Source organism: Myotis yumanensis, unplaced genomic scaffold (assembly GCF_028538775.1).
Source record: "Myotis yumanensis isolate MYYU_CA2020_CCGP unplaced genomic scaffold, mMyoYum1.0.hap1 SCAF_22, whole genome shotgun sequence".
Classification (NCBI taxonomy): Eukaryota; Metazoa; Chordata; class Mammalia; order Chiroptera; family Vespertilionidae; genus Myotis; species Myotis yumanensis.
Genome location: NW_027223773.1, coordinates 16,248,944 through 16,266,274, shown reverse-complemented (window position 1 = coordinate 16,266,274; position 17,331 = coordinate 16,248,944). Strand labels below are relative to the sequence as shown.

The 17,331-nt window shown below is 42.5% G+C and overlaps 1 pseudogene; it reads left to right on the top strand.

Moving 5' to 3' along the window:
* Positions 1-1,343: 1,343 nt before the first annotated feature.
* LOC138999109 (SRSF protein kinase 2-like) lies at positions 1,344-12,257 on the top strand (annotated as a pseudogene).
* Positions 12,258-17,331: the final 5,074 nt, after the last annotated feature.

The window sequence follows — 17,331 nt, the reverse complement described above, 5'->3', positions numbered from 1 at the left end:
AGGACTGAACACAGACCACTCACCATGGAGTTTGGGCTCAGTTGGGTTTTTCTTGTGGCTGTTTTTAGAGATAATTTATGGAGAATGATAGACACTATATATGTGAGTAGGTATAAGTGAGAAAAACAGTGGAAGTGTGAGAGTTTCCTGACCAGGACATCTTTGTGTTTGCAGGTGCCCAGTGTGAGGTGCAGTGGTGGAGTCTGGATGAGGCTTTGTGCAGCCTGGGAGATCTCTGAGACTTTCCTGTGCAGCCTCTGGATTCACCTTTGATGACTATGGCATGCACTGGGTCCTCCAGGCTCCAGGGAAGGGGCTAGAGTGGGTGTCACTCATTAATTGGAGTGGTGGCAACACATACTATGCAGACTCTGTGAAGGGCCAATTCACCATCTCCAGAGACAATGCCAAGAACACGCTGTATCTGCAAATGAACAGCCTAAGAGTCGATGACATGGCCGTGTATTTCTGTGCAAGACACAAAGTGAGCGGAAGTCACTGTGAACCCAGACACAAACCTCCCTGCAGGGAGGCTGCGACCACGAGGGGTCCCTCAGGGTCCCTGAACACAAAGACCATCCCAGCAGCAGGTGCAGTTGAAGGGAGGTTTGAGCTGGTTTCTTGTGTGGTTTCCTCTTCATGTCACAGTTTCCCTCAGGGAAGCTCTGGATTCCTGACTCTGCACTTAACTCTGATGTCTCTGAGTTAGAAAGATCTGTTGTAAACAGAGACAACTTTCTCATGTGGACAAAAGGCAGAGAGTCTCTTTTAGACAGGCTTGTGTTAAAATTACAATTAATGATCTAATCTTCTGACCCACCTTTCCTAAATCTAACCAGAGGCTCTGCTGACTCGACAGTGCAGCTCACCCCCACACAGCTCAGGTCCCAATTAGGCAACAGCAGGGCACGAGTGTGCTGGACAGAAGGCTTCAGAGGACTGTGACCCCAAGGTTAGTGAAGAAGGACCTCTTTGTGAAGTTCATTCACTTGTCATCATGTTTATAGCACCAATAGCAGGTGACACCGTCAGGAGGATGTAGAGGGACCCACCTTACCTTGGAATGGTGTTTAGGCTGATGATGTCCCCCACACAGAAGGCACTTGGAAAGGTTTATCACATCACAGACACATCTATTGCAAGCAGGGCAGGCTTTTCAGAGAGTCAGAAATGGCTGCCTGGCTGCTTCCCCTGCGTCCGGATGAGCTCCAGGAAAGTGCTGGAAATTCAGGCCTGAAAGCAGAGGCTGAAAGAAAAGCATCTGAAAAAATAAAAAATGAGTGACTACTGGGAATACTATGGTGGATAAGCTGTCCTGAAGATTGAGTAAAGGAAATGAAATCAAGCAGAAGATTGAGCTGCTAATGTCAGTTAACTCTGAGAAGTTGTCCTCTTCAGAAAGGCTGGAGCCTCCACAGAATGCTCCCTTAGTTCCTTTACCACCACCTCGGCCACCACAGCCACTTCTGCTAGACCCCACGCCCCCAGAGTCAGATGAGGATATCCTGGGTTTAGACGATAAGGAGCAGGAGGACCCCACAGGCTAATGCAAAGGTGGCCATCATCCTGTGAAAATGGAGACCTTTTCAATGGTCAGTATCATGTTACTAGGAAGCTAGGATGGGTACACTTCTCTACTGTCTAGCTGTGCTGGGACATGCAGGGGAAAAATTTGTTGCAGTGAAAGTTGTAAAAAGTGCCCAGCATTATGCAGAGACAGCCTTGGATTAAATAAAATTGCTCAAATGTGTTCTAGAAAGTGATCCCAGTGACCCAAGTAAAAGCATGGTAGTACAGCTAATTGATGACTTCAAGATTTCAGGCATGAATGGAATCCATGTCTGCAAGTTCTTCGAAGTGCTTGGCCACCATCTCCTCAAATGGATTATCAAGTCCAACTATCAAGGCCTTCCTTTATGTTGTGTGAAGAGTATCCTTTGACAAATACTCCCAGGGTTAGATCATCTACACAGAAATGTTGATGTTCTTTTTGAATGGTGACGCTGAGATGAGCCGGACGTGCAGGATGCAGAGAAGCAGAGGGCTAATGCTCGCTCAGGCGAGTAGCAAAGGCCCCCAAAACCCTCATGGCTTTTATTCAGTGAGTACAGCAAATAACAATGGAGTATACAGCAAGTGACAATGATTAACAGGCATGCTTATGAGATCATCAAAGCTAAGTTATACATTACACTATTAATTTCCTATGTTATACAAAGACCATTTCCACCTGCAGCAGTGCACCCTCCCTTGAACTTTCCATGCACTCATGGACTATTTATCACCTCAAGGAAAGTTCTGCCTCTGAACAATAAGTCTTGCATGCAAGACTTTGTTCTGACGTGGCCTGCTTGCAGGCTCCCGCCTTTTCATGGCAGAACGTCCTCTTCTAGTTAACTTTTCATTCCGCTTGACCACTACAGGAAATGCAAGATCATTCATACTGACATCAAGCCAGGGGACATCTTGATGTGTGTGATGATGCACACGTGAGAAGAATGGCAGCTGAGGCCACGCAGTGGCAGAAAGCCGGCGCTCCTCCTCCTTCAGGGACTGCAGTGAGTATGGCTCCACAGCATAAACCTATAGGAAAAATTTCTAAAAACAAAAAAAGCAGCAGAAAAGGCAGGCTGAGTTACTGGAAAAGCACCTGCTTTTTGGAAGAATTGGAGTGTGCAGCCAAAAGGAAAAATAATAGAAGAAAATGTCACATCAGCCTTACCTTCCAATGAGCAAGATGATGAATACCGCCCAGAGGTGAAACTAAAAACAGAAGCACTAGAGGAGCCCACTGAGGGAGAGCCTGTGCTTAACAACAGTAAAGCTGAGGACCAGGAAGAGAAAGAAGATGCTGAGAAAGAAAACATTGAGCAGGATGAAGACGATGGTGAATAGGAGCTCAAGAAGATAGACGCCACCTGGATAAAATCACCTAAAACCAATGACCACATTGGGAATGGCCCGTTCTTGCTGGAGCAGCAGCTGGATGATGAAGACGATGATGAAGAAGATTGCCCAAGCCCCGAGGAGTATAACCTTGATGAGCCAAACACAGAAAGTGATTACACGTATACCAGCTCCTGTGAACAATTCAATGGTAAATTGCCAAATGGACAGCATAAAATTCCCAAGTCACAGTTTCCAGAATTTTCCACCTCATTGTCCTCTGGGCCCTTAGAACCTGCGGCTTGTGGCTCTGAACTTTCTGAGGAATCCCGCTCACTGAGCAGGAGGAAAGCAGCCCATCCCAAGACAAGAGCAGGATGGTTTCGGCCTCCAACACTGGGGATTTGCAAACAAACAAAACACAGGCAGCACACTTACTGCTGAATCCCCTGGATCCATGGAATGCTGATAAAGTTAGAGTTAAGATTGCTGACCTGGCCGAGACCGGTTTGGCTCAGTGGATAGAGCATCGGCCTGCGGACTGAAAGGTCCCGGGTTCGATTCTGGTCAAGGGCATGTACCTGGGTTGTGGGCACATCCCCCGTGGGAGATGTGCAGGAGGCAGCTGATCGATGGTTCTCTCTCATCGATGTTTCTAACTCTCTAACTCTCTCCCTTCCTCTCTGTAAAAACATATTAAAAAAAAAAAAAAAGATTGCTGACCTGTGTGATGCTTGTTGGGTGCATAAACACTTCACAGAAGACATTCAGACATGTCAGTACAGATCCATGGAGGTTTTTTTATTGCTTAACGTATTACAAAGATTATTACATATGTCTCCTTTTTTTTTCCCCCGCCCTGACAATCCCCTGGCCTCCCCTACAACCCAGTGTCTTATGTCCAATGGGTATGCTTATATGCATGCATACAAGTCCTTTGGTTGATGTCTAACCCCTCTCCCTCCTGCCCCCCAAAGCTCCCCGGCCTTCCCGCTGTAGTTTGACATTCTGTTGGAGGCAGCTCTGCCTCTGTACCTATTATTGTTCAGAAGTTTATAATGGTCTTTATTATTGGAGAATGAGTGAGATCATGTGGTATTTTTCCTTCATTGACTGGCTTATTTCACTTAGCATAATGCTCTCCAGTTCCATCCATGCCGGGGCAAATGGAAAGAGTTCCTTCTTTTTTACAGTAGCATAGTATTCCATCATGTAGATGTACCACGGTTTTCTAATCCATTCATCTACTGATGGGCATTTAGGCTGTTTCCAGATCTTAGCTATGGTGAATTGTGCTGCTATGAACATATGGGTGCATATATCCTTTCTGATTGGTGTTTCTGGTTTCTTGGGATATATTCCTAGAAGTGGGATTACTGGGTCAAATGGGAGTTCCATTTTTAACTTTTTGAGGAAACTCCATACTGTCTTCCATAGTGGCTGCACCAGTCTGCATTCCCACCAGCAGTGCACAAGTGTTCCTTTTTCTCCACATCCTCTCCAGCACTTGTCGTTTGTGGATTTGTTGATAGCCAGTCTGACAGGTGTGAGATGGTAACTCGTTGTTTTGATTTGCATCTCTCGGATGATTAGTGACTTTGAGCATGTTTTCATATTTCTCTTGGCTTTCTGAATGTCCTCTTTTGAAAGGTGTCTATTTAGATCCTTTGCCCATTTTTTGATTGGATTGTTTATCTTCGTTTTGTTAAGTTGTATGAGTTCCCTATAAATTTTGGAGATTAGGCCCTTATCAGATATGACATTGGCAATTATGTTTTCCCACGCAGTTTGCTTTCTTGTTGTTTTATTGATGGTTTCTTTTGCTGTGCAGAAGCTTTTTATTTTGATGTAATCCCATTAGTTCATTTTCTCTTTAGTTTAAAGTGCCCTAGGAGCTGTATCAGTGAAGAAATTGCTAAGGCATATGTCTGAGATTTTGTTGCCTTTGGATTCTTCTAGAATTTTTATGATTTCCTGTCATACATTTAAGTCCTTTATCCATTTTGAGTTTATTTTTGTGTACGGTGTAAGTTGGTGATCTAGTTTCATTTTCTTACATGTATCTGTCCAATTTTCCCAACACCATTTATTGAAGAGACTATTTTGACTCCATTGTATGTTCTTGCCTCCTTTGTCAAATATTAATTGAGCATATTGCCTCTGGCCAGTTTCTGGGGTCTCTATTCTATTCCATGATCTATATGTCTGTTCTTGTGCCAGTACCAGGCAGTTTTGAGAACAGTGGCTTTGTAATACACCATGATATCTGGTATTGAGATCCCACCTACTTTGTTCTTTCTCAGGATCGTTGCAGCTATTCGGGGTCTTTTTTTTATTCCAGATGAATTTTTGGAGAGTTCGTTAAAGATCTGTGAAATATGCCATTGGTATTTTAATGGGAAGTGCGTTGAATTTATAGATTGCTTTGCATAGTATGGACATTTTAATGATGTTGATTCTACCAATCCATGAACACGGTATGTTCTTCCATCTGTTTATGTCTTCCTCTATCTTATTTTTCAACATCCTGTAGTTTTCTGAGTAGAGGTCTTTTACCTCTTTAGTTAAGTTTATTCCTAGGTAGCTTAATTTTTTTGGTGCGATGGTAAATGAGATTGTTTTTTTAGTCTCTCTTTCTGCAAGTTCACTATTGGTGTATAGAAATGCCTTAGATTTCTTTGGGTTGATTTTGTATCCTGCTACATTGCAAAATTCATGTATTAAGTCTAGTAGTTTTTGGATGGAGTCTTTAGGGTTTTGTATGTATAATATCATGTCGTCTGTAAATAAGGGCAGTTTTACTTCCTCTTTTCCAATTTGGATGCCTTTTGTTTCTTCTTCTTGCCTAATTACAATGGCTAGTACTTCCAGGACTATGTTGAACAGAAGTGGTGAGAGTGGGCATCCCTGTCTTGTTCCTGTTCTTAGGGAAAATGGTGTTAGTTTTTGTCCATTGAGTATGACGTTGGCTGTGGGCTTGTCATATATGGCTTTTATTATGTTGAGTTATGATCCTTCTATTCCCACCTTGCTGAGAGTTTTTATCAAAAATGGTTGTTGGATTTTGTCAAATAATTTTCTGCATCAATTGATATGACTATGTGGTTTTTGTTCTTTCAATTTGTTTATGTGATGTATCACGTTTATTGATTTGCAGATATTGTACCATCCTTGCATCCCTGGGATAAATCCTACTTGGTCATGGTGTATGATCTTTCTGATGTACTGCTGGATCCGATTTGCTAAGATTTTGTTGAGGATTTTGGCATCGATGTTCATGAGGGATATTGGCCTGTAATTCTCTTTCATTGTGTTGTCTTTACCTGGTTTTGGTATTAGGGTGACGCTGGCTTCATAAAATGAGTTCGAAAGTGTTCCTTCCTCTTGAATTTTTTGTAGTAGTCTGAGGAGGATAGGTTTTAGTTCTTCCTTGAATGTTTGGTAAAACTCCCCTGTGAAGCCATCTGGTCCTGGGCTTTTGTTTGCTGGAAGCTTTTTGATGACTGCTTCAATTTCTTCCATAGTTATTGGCCTATTGATGTTTTTAGATTCTTCCTGATTGAGTTTTGGAAGGTTGTATTTTTCTAGGAATATGTCCATTTCCTCCAGGTTGTCTATTTTGTTGGAGTAGAGTTGTCCATAGTATTTTTTAACAATCATTTCTATTTCTGTGGGGTCTGTTGTTATTTCACCTCTATCATTTCTGATTTTGTTTATTTGGGTCCTCCCTGTTTGCTTCTTGGGGAGCCTGGCTAGAGGTTTGTCAATCTTGTTTATCCTTTCAAAGAACCAGCTCTTGGTTTCATTGATTTTCTGTATCATTTTTTTTTTTTTAGTCTCTGTGTCATTTATTTCTGCTCTAATCTTTATTATTTCCTTCCTTCTGCTCACTCTGGGGTTTTCTTGGTGCTCTCTTTCTAATTCTTTGAGTTGTAGAGTTAGACGATTTACTACCATTTTTTCTTGTTTTTTGAGATAGGCCTGTAGAGCTATAAACTTCCCTCTCAGGACTGCTTTCATTGTGTCCCATAGGTTTTGGATTGTTGTGTTTTCATTGTCATTAGTTTCCAGGATGTTTTTAATTTCTTCTTTGATCTCATTGTTAACCCAATCAATATTTAATAACATGCTATTCACCTTCCAAGTGTTTGAGTATTTTGGGTTGTTTTTATTGTAGTTTATTTCTAACATTATGCCATCGTGGTCTGAGAAGATGCTTGGTATGATTTCAATCTTCTTGAATTTGGGGAGACTTTGTTTGTGACCCAATATGTGTTCTATTATTTAATGTGTCCTATGAGCACTTGAGTAGAATGTATATTCCGTGGCTTTGGGGTGAAGTGTTCTGAAGATGTCAATTAAGTCCATCTGATCTAGTGAGTCATTTAGTATTGCTGTTTCTTTGCTGATTGTTTGTCTAGAGGATTTATCCAGTGATGTCAGTGGTGTATTAAAGTCCCCTACTATGATTGTATTGTTGTCAATCTCTCCTTTGATATCTTCCAGGAGTTTTTTTTTTTATGTATTTGGGTGCTTCTGCCTTGGGTGCATATATATTTATCAGGGTTATATCTTCTTGTTCTATTGATCCCTTTAGTATTATGAAGTGGCTTTCCTTATCTCTTGTTATGGCTTTCACTTTGAGGTCTATTTTTGTCCGATATAAGTATTGCTACCCCAGCTTTCTTTTCCTTTCCATTTGCGTGAAAGATATTTTTCCATCCCTTCACTTTCAGTCTGTGTGAGTCCCTTCTAATGAGGTGGGTCTCTTGTAGACAGCAGATGTATGGGTCATGTTTTTTTATCCATTCAGCCACTCGATGTCTTTTGGTTGAAGCATTTAGTCCATTTACGTTTAAAGTTATTATTGAAAGGTGCTTGTTTGTAGCCATTTCTTTTTGTGTGTGGGTTTTTTTACTGAGATTTTTATTTCTTCTTTTTACACCAGTCCCTTTAGCATTTCTTGCATTGCTGACTTGGAGGTGATAAACTCCCTTAGCCTTTTTTTTGTCTGTGAAGCTTCTTTTTTCCCCTTCAATTTTGAATGATAGCCTTGCTGGATATAGTATTCTTGGATTCAGTCCTTTGCTTTGCCTCACTTTGTAAATTTCCCTCCATTTTTTTCTGGCCTGATGTGTTTCTGTTGAGAAATCATTTGATAATCTAATGGGAGATCCCTTGTATGTAACTTTCCGTCTCTTTCTGGCAGTCTGTAAGATTCTCTCTTTGTCCTGAACATTTGCCATGGTAATTATGATGTGTCTTGGTGTGGGTCTTTTCGGGTTCACCTTGTTTGGGACTCTCTGTGCTTGTGTGACTTTTTTCTTACCCACCTCAGGGAAGTTTTCTGATATTATTTCTTCAAATAGGTTTTCTAAACCTTGGTCCTCTTTCTGTTATTCTGGCACCCCTATTATTCGTATGTTGTTTCATTTCATGTTGTCCCAAAGTTCCCTTAGGCTCTCCTCCTGTCTTTTAATTTTTTTCTCCAATTGCAGTTCAGTTTGGGTGTGTTTCGCTTCCTTATCTTCTAACTCACTAATTCGGTCCTCCGCTTCTCCTAGTCTACTGTTGATACTTTCAATGGTGTTTTTCATTGCAGCTATATTGCTCTTCATTTCTTCTTTGTTCTTACGTAAGTTATTATTTTTTTCATCTCCTTCTTCTTGCTTCTTGCATAAGTTGTTGATTTTTTCCTCCATCCAGTTTATGCACTCTAGGACCCTTAATCTGAATTCTTTTTCTGTCATGTTGCATGCCTCTGTATCACTTAGCTGCTTTTCTGGCGAGTCCTCTTTTTCTTTCCTTTGGGAGTTTCTTTGTCTACCCATCTTTGATCTCACCAACATATCTAGATGTTGAGTTGTTCAGTGGCTGCTCTCATGGTGGCAGTGCCTCCTCGGGCTGTGGTTGCTCCTTGGGCAGTTGTGGTAGCAGCTGCTCCTCAGTTGGCAGCAGCTCCTCTGGTGGGTGCTGTTCACAGCTGTGGTGGCTCTTCTGGCTGTTGGGGGGAGGCTTCACGTACAGCTTTTGTTCCTCAGACAGATGGTGTGGTGATCAGGAGGCTGCTGTTGCTTGGATCTGCTATGTTGATTTAAAGGCACAAAATACAACACAACAAGGCACAACGCACCAGGCACTGAACACAAATATATTCAAGATATTAGTAACCCCAAATAAAGGTGACCACCCTAGCTAAGAGAATTAGTGGATAAGGAATAAAGAAGAGAAAAAGATAAAAGAGAGAAAAGAAAAGAAAAATAAGGAAAAAAAAACAAACAAAAAAGGAGTGCAAAAATAGAATTGGGAAAAAAGAGGGGGGAAAAAAGAAAAAAAAAGAGCGAAAAGAGAGAATGAAGTAGAACAGGGGAAGAGACTATTTATATGAGGAGAAAACTCCGATAGAGCTGCCATTAATCCCAGCAAATTCCAGCAACAGATCCCTGGAGATGAATGCAAACTACAAACAACCAATAATATCAAGAGATCCAAGGGAAAACAGAAGCACAAAAATAACCTGGTTTGGGGGGGAGAAAAAAACAGCAGAAAAAGAAAAAGAAAAAACAAGACAACCTCTCAACCAATCCTAAAAAAAAACAACAAGAAACCAATATACTCAACAATCAAGCAAACAGCAACAAAACAATCTAATCTAATAAAAGATAAACATGGTAATTAGCGTACAACCGCTACCCTTCCCATTAGCTAATTTTTGAGATATGCAAATTATTCACCAGCCAAGATGGCGGTTAACCGTCAACAAAGATGGCGGTTAATTTGCATATGTAGGCACAATGCAGGGAGGAGAAAGGGAAAGGATGGAAGAAGCCCCCTGCCACTGACAGTGATTGGAAATCCAGGGGGAGCTAAGAGCCCGGGGGGGCAGGGCTGCCTTTGCCTTGCCCCCCAGCCATGATCGGAGAATCGGGCACATTTGCCAAACTGGCCAGTGATAGCGGGAAGTAGGGGTGGAGCCAGCGATGGGAGCTGGGCAGGGGTGGAGTCCAAGATCGCCGGGCTGCTGCAGCTGGGGGGGTCCCTTGCCCAGGCCTAATGCCTCGGCCAGAGGCGTTAGGCCTGGGCAGGGGCAGTGCCAGTGATCATGGGGAGCAGGAGCAGAGTCGCCGATGGTGGGGGCTTGGGGTCCCCTTCCCAAGCCTAATGCCTTGGCCACAGGGGTTAGGCCTGGGAAGGGGTGGAGCAGGAGATCCCTTGGAGAGCTGTGGGTCCCCTGCCCAGGCCTAATGCCTGGATGAGAGGCATTAGGGCAGAGCCAGCACTTGCAGGGAGCAGGGGCCGAGTTGACGATGGTGGGGAGCTGGGGCAACCTTGCCCAGGCCTAATGCCTTGGCCAGAGGTGTTAGGCCTGAGCATGTGCAGAGCCAGCGATCTTGAGCAGGGGCGGCGTGGGCAATTGTAGGGAGCTGGGGGTCACCTGCCCACCCTGATCCGGGACACCCTTCAGGGCAAACCAGCTGGCTCCCACCCGTGCACCAGGCTTCTATCCTATATAATAAAAGGGTAATGTGCACATGCAATTTTTTTTCAAATATATTTTATTGATTTTTTACAGAGAGGAAGGGAGAGGGATAGAAAGTTAGAAACATCGATGAGAGAGAAACTTCGATCAGCTGCCTCCTGCACACCTCCTATTGGGGATGTGTATGCAACCAGAGTACATGCACTTGACGGGAATCGAACCTGGGACCCTTCAGTCTGCAGGCCGACGCTCTATCCACTCAGCCAAACCCGTTAGGGAGGTAATGTGCAAATTGACCCTGGGAATGACTGGTCACTATGGCACACACTGACCACCAGAGGGCAGATGCTCAATGCAGAAGCTGCCCCCTGGCAGTCAGTGCACTCCCACAGGGGGAGCTCTGCTCAGCCACAAGCCAGGCTGACGGCATCACAGCAGCGATGGATGGCGCCTCTCCTGCCTCCTCAGCAGCGCTATGTATGTTCAACTGCAGCTTCGGCCCGCTGACAAGTGGACATCCCCCAAGGGATGTATCACTGCCAGCTTAGGCACAATCCCCTGGGGAGCAGGCCTAAGCCAGCAGGTGGACATCCCCCGAGGGGTCCCAGACTGTGAGAGGGCACAGGCTGTGCTGAGGGACCCCGAGTGCACAAATTTTTGTGCACTGGGCCTCTAGTAGAAAGATAAAAGAAAAAAATTTGGATAGTGAAGAAAAAAAAGGGAGAGGTGTATAAGGATTTAGAGCAGTGGACTGGAAATAGGATATATAAGTAGGGTGAAATTTTGACAGGGGATAAAAAGAAGGAATAGGGAAAATCTAAAGCAGGAATAGGGTAAGAGAAACAGGACCACAAAAGGGGAAAAGTGAGGAAGAGGGTTTTAGCATAGAGGTAAAATTGAGGTAGATAAAAATGATGCTAAAGGAACTATGGAAATAGAATGTAGGACACTAATCCCAAAATAAAATAAAGAGAAAATAAAATGACACTTTAAAAAATGGTAAAATGGTAGCAGTAATAATACTGGTTAAAATAAAAATGTAGTAATTAAAAGGGTAAAATCAGGTGATGGAAAAAGAAAAAAAAGTGGTTTCTTAGTTAAAAAGTGAAAAAAGAATAAACATATAAATAAAAATTTGCAGTAGTGAAGGTCCTTCGGTCCTTCTACTCTTCAGTCTGGCTTGCCATAGTCCTGCCAGGTATTCAAGAGAATGCTGAATTTCCCTGCGATACACTGTTCCTCCATGTTGTAAACCACAGTCCTGATTTTAAGGTAGGCCATATTTGTGTCCCAGACTGCCTTAATTTGTGTTTACCTAAGAGTCAGTTTGTGGCTCAGCTCTGGGTGGCAGTGTTTCTGGATTGGCCTCTGAGGCTATACAGCCTCTCTATCCAGTAGCTTGGGTTTATTTTCTCTATTGCACTTAAAACTGATTTGGGGAAGTCCACTGCCCAGAGCTGGTTCTTTAATCGTTACCCTGCTCTCCCATGGAGGTTTTAATAGGAGCAGGTTAAAGCACACCTGCTGACACCTGGAACATGGTGTGTATGGCATTTGAGTGGGTGACGGGAGATTATTTGTTTGAACCGCATTCTGGAGAGGACTATTCCAAAGAGGAAGACCACATAGGCCATATCATAGAGCTGCTATGCAGTATCCCAAGGCACTTTGCTCTATCTGGAAAATACTCTAAGAAATTCTTCAATCGCAGAGGAGAACTGCAGCACATCACCAAGCTGAATCCCTGGAGCCTCCTTGATGTACTTGTGGAAAAGTATGGGTGTCCCCCTGAAGATGCTGCACAGTTTACAGATTTCCTATGTTAGGAATGGTTCCAAAAAAACAAGCCTCTGCTGGCAAATGCCTTCGGCATCCTTGGCTGGGTTCTTAGCAGATTTTACAAATATGGTATTCTGAGCTAGCAAATGTTTTCCAGTACATTGGATCTAAACGGTGACTCTCATTATTTTATCAGGATTACAAGTGAGTTGGCTTCATCCTCAGACCTTTATTTTGCTTTGAGGTTCTGTCATTTGACATTTTGCATTGTGCAATATGATCCTGGGGAAGGGTAGTCTCTATCTTCAGCTTAGTAGCTCACTGACCCACTTTCTTCTGGAACAACGCCATGTCTCTAAGCATTGTTTCTGGTGTTGTGTGACATCCAGACGTCAGGTTTTTGTTTTTTAATATACTTTCTTCTTGTGTTTTGGCAGGTTTGTAACTATTTGTAAAGAAATATTTTAGCCAAATACTATATAATTTACAATCTTAAGAAATTATCAAGTTGGAACCAAGAAATAGCAAGAAAATTTACAATTTTATCTTCTGGCAAAGGGATATCATTCCTGTATTATAGGATATGTAAATGCAATTCACCCTGTAAATGTTAATTCCCATTAAATATAGGATGGGAACTCCAATTTTAGAAAAAAAAGAAAGATAGAGTGAAATGGCTGCCTGGTGGTGTGGCTCAGTGGTTGAGAGTCACAGTTCCATTGCTGGTCAGGGCACATGCCCAGGTTACAGTCTCAATCCCAGTGTGGGACATGCAGGGGGCAGCAGATTCATGATTCTCTCTCAACATTGATGTTTCTATCTCTCCCCCCCTCTCTTCCTCTCTGAAATCACTGAAAAATATATTTTTGAACAAAAGGGAAAGAAATGTTTGGATCCCCCAGTTAAGGACACTGGTTCAGGGTTTTATTGTGGATCAAGGTGGGGGCAGGGAGGGTCCTTCACACAGAAGGGCTTATGTGGTTTCAATATCTCACCTGCAGGACACATGGGGGCATCCTGCTTTCTCTTCAATTTTCCCCTAAGTGTGCAGGAGAAGAGAGAGGGATGAACCATAACACCTCAGCATGAATCATCAGAAACAGAGCCTGGGAAAGAACCAATTTTGTGGTGTAGGTAAATGCCTGTACTCACCACCTCCCACAACCACATCAAAATAATAACTAAAATACAGAACAACCATCAACCAGAATAGCCTGAAAGCTGGCAGAATGGAAGTCCTACAATTGGAAAAGGAAAGAAGACAGTACATTGGAAAGGAGGAAGTAAAACTGTCAATATTTGCAGGTGATATGATATTGTACATAGAAAACCCTAAAGACTCCACCAAAAATCTACTAGATTTAATAAATGAATTTGGCAATACGGCAGGATACAAAATTAACACCAATAAATTGATGATATTTTTATACACCAATAATGAATTGTGAGAAAGAGAAACTAAACAAGCAATCTCATTTACCATTGCAACAAAAAAATTAAGATACTTAGAAATAAACTTAACCCAGGAGGTAAAAGACTTGTATTGAGGAAACTACATGACTTTGAAAAAAGAGATAGAGTAAAATATAAACAAATGTAAAAATATAGTGTCCATGAATTGGTAGAATTAACATCAGTAAAATGTCCATGTTACCAAAGACAATCTACAGATGTAATGCAACCCCTATTAAAATAACAACAGCATGCTTCACAGAGCTAGAATAAACACTCCAAAAATTTATATGGAACCAAATGGACTCAAGAGTGAATTCTACCAGAATGTCAAATAAGAATTGATAACTTTTTAATCAACTCTTCTTGAGCTATCCCAAGAATTAAAGAAAGAGGCAAGACTTCCAAACAAATTTATTGAGGTGACAATTACAGTAATGTAAAAGCCAAATAAAAGCATACAAAATGGCAGGTCAATATCTCTGATGGATATACATGAAAAAATCCTCAACAATATACTAGGAAACTTAACAGCACACTGAAAGGATCATTTACCACGATCAAGTGGGATACTGGCCTAGCATGCATGGATGGTTCAAGGTATGTAAGTTAGAAAATGTGATGCATCTCGTCCACAGAATGAAGGATAAAGTATACCATCATATAAATAGATATAAAATAAAGCCTTTAAAATTGAAAGTCGCTTTAGAATTAAAAATCATCGCTGATTGGGTGTAGAAGTGATGGATCTCAATATACTAAAGGTCACATTGGAGAAGCCAACAAGTGACATCATGTTACACAGAGAAAATATCAAAGCTTTTCTTCTTACATCACAACAGAGAATAATTAGGCAAGAAAAGGATATTTAAAATATCTAAATCAGAAAGAAGCAACTTAAAATGTTTCTCCTTATCTGTATGCAGATGGCATGATCTTGTACATACAAAATCCTAAAAACTGTATGAGAAGCTAATAGAACTAGAATTCAGGAAAGATGTAAGATACAAAACCAACACACAAATGACTTGTGCACCTGCACACTCTTAGCTAAATGTCTTCATGACTCTAGGAAATATATGGGGCTGTTTCAGAGGAAAGTGAGGGAAGAAAACGCGAACTGGCTAAACAACAAGGAGATGATAACCTAATGAAACAATAATCCTGGATGTGTGTGTCCTCGGTCTTGGTTAATCCCCCATCATGTTCCCTGTAGCTTCCTCTCCAATGTGGCACAGAGTCAGGTGCAGGTTCCAGTTGACCCCCATCATGTGGGGATATAGTGACAGCGGTCTCAAGGGTCACATGCAGACATCAGGTTTCCAATAATAGTATTTTCAGAACGTAACTTAATTATTCCTAAATAATTACCCACATCTTCCTCTAAACACAGCTGGTCATGACTGAGATTCTTCTATATCCCAATGTATGAAACTGGATCTAAAAGGGAGTCTAGAAAATAAACATCACAAAGGAGGCAGTGCAGCTGCTACACATCCAGCACCAAACTCTCCTGAAGGAATAGGACCTGGGAGCTCTGTCTGTGTGTCTATAGTTCATGCTTCTGGTTCCCCGGGACACACACAGATGCTCCTCTCCCCCCAACACTTGGTCCACTGGCTCTAGGCTCACACTATTTTCTTAGTTTATCCTCTGATCACTTTGTAGGGGAAACAGTGTCAGATGGACCTACCTGACTCCTGAATATGAACCTCCCACACTTTTACTTCTTTCTCAGGTTGTGAGGGTTGATTTCCCTTGTTTGCCATTAGTGGTGACGGAGACTGTCAAAGGCATCTCTCATTTTAAAGCTCTTCTTTTTTTCTTTTTGTGACAATTTTCTCTCCTGGGTCTTTGTACACAGGTCCTGGAGCTTTTGGGTCCACTGGGTAGAGCACAGGCCCAGATATAGGGAGTAATTCTTCACACACACAGCACCCTTGGACCTGTCATACTCTGCGACTGTCCTTTATATAATAATCCGACCGCAAAGCTCTCTATAAAGCAAGAGGATAGGCAAATAGGGACCCCCTATGCAATATAAACCAGCCCAGCCCTGACCCTGCAGCTCTGGAACAGGAGTCCAGCCCCAGGATCCCCAGGTGTTTCCATTCCCTGATCAGGACTGAACACAGACCAATCACCATGGGGTTGGGGCTTAGCTGGGTTTTCCTTGTGGCTATTTTAAGAGGTAATTTATGGAGAACAAGAGACACTAAGCATGTGAGTGGACATGAGTGAGAGAAAGAGTGGATATGTGAGTTTCCTGACCAGGATGCCTTTGTGTTTGCAGGTGTCCAATGTGATGTACAGCTGGTGGAGTCTGGGCGAGGCTTGATGTAGCCTGGGGGTTCTCTGAGACTCTCCTGTGCAGCCTTTGGATTCACGTTCTGTAGCTACTGAATGAGCTGTGTCCACCAGGCTCCAGGGAAGGGGCTAGAGTTGGTCTCATACATTAATGGTGATGGAAGTACCACATACTATGCCACCTCTGTGAAGGGCCGATTCACCATCTCTAGTGGTAACTCTAAGAACATGTTGTATCTGCAAATGAACAACATAGAAATACCATAGAAATAGAAAGGTTAATAATAAATTACTATAAACAACCATATGCCAACATATTGGACAACATATTGGACAACATGGGCAAAAATGCTCAATTCCTAGAATCATATATCCTTTCAAAACTGAATCAGGAACAATCAGAAAATCTAAATAGACCAAATTAATCTAATGAAGTTGAAGCAGGAATCAAAAACCTCCCAGCAAAGAAAATTCCTGGACCAGATAACTTCATAGGTGAATCTCACCAGACATTTAAAGGAAAACGAACACCTTTCGTTCTAAAAATATTTCAAAAATTCAGAAGGAAGGAAACTCCCAAGCTGCCATCCACTGTCCACATTCTCCCTAGGTCTGTCCGAGACCCTGACCTCCATGGCCAGAGCCCTGCCAACTCTCTCCAGCTCTTCCCACAGCATCAAGGATATGTGAGTTTCCTGACCAGGATGCCTTTGTGTTTGCACGTGTCCAGAGTGATGTACAGCTGGTGGAGTCTGGGGGAGGCTTGATGTAGCCTGGGGGTTCTCTGAGACTCTCCTGTGCAGCCTCTGGATTCACGTTCTGTAGCTACTGGATGAGCTGTGTCAAAGCAGACCCTGTAAAACCCAGCTGCCCCCCTTCATCCACCAGAACCTATCTCACAGTTCCATCTGTCTATGGACACCCCAGGATGGGTCACAGACATGAGAACTGAAGATGAGCCAGGACATGGTGATGGTGGTTCCAAGAGTCACATACAGATTTCAGGATCCCAATAACAAGATTTTCAACCGAACTATTACTAAACCATTACCGAAAACGTATCTAAACACACTTGGTCATGATGAAAATTCTATATCCAAATGTATGAAACTGGATCTACAACAGAGTCTAGAGAGTAAACACCACAAAGGAGGCAGTGCAGCTGCTACACGTCCAGCACCAAACGCCCCTGAAGGAATAGGTCCTGGGAACTCTGTCTGTGTCTCTATAGTTCATGCTTCTGGCTTCCAGGGACCAACAGAGATGCTCCTCTCTCCACCAACACTTGGTCCACTGGCTCTAGGCTCACACTCTGGTCTTAGTTTATCCTCTGATCACTTTGTAGGGGAAACAGAGTCAGATGGAACTCCCCATCTCCTGAACATGAACCCCTGGACTTTTACTTCTTTCTCAGATTGTGAGGGTTG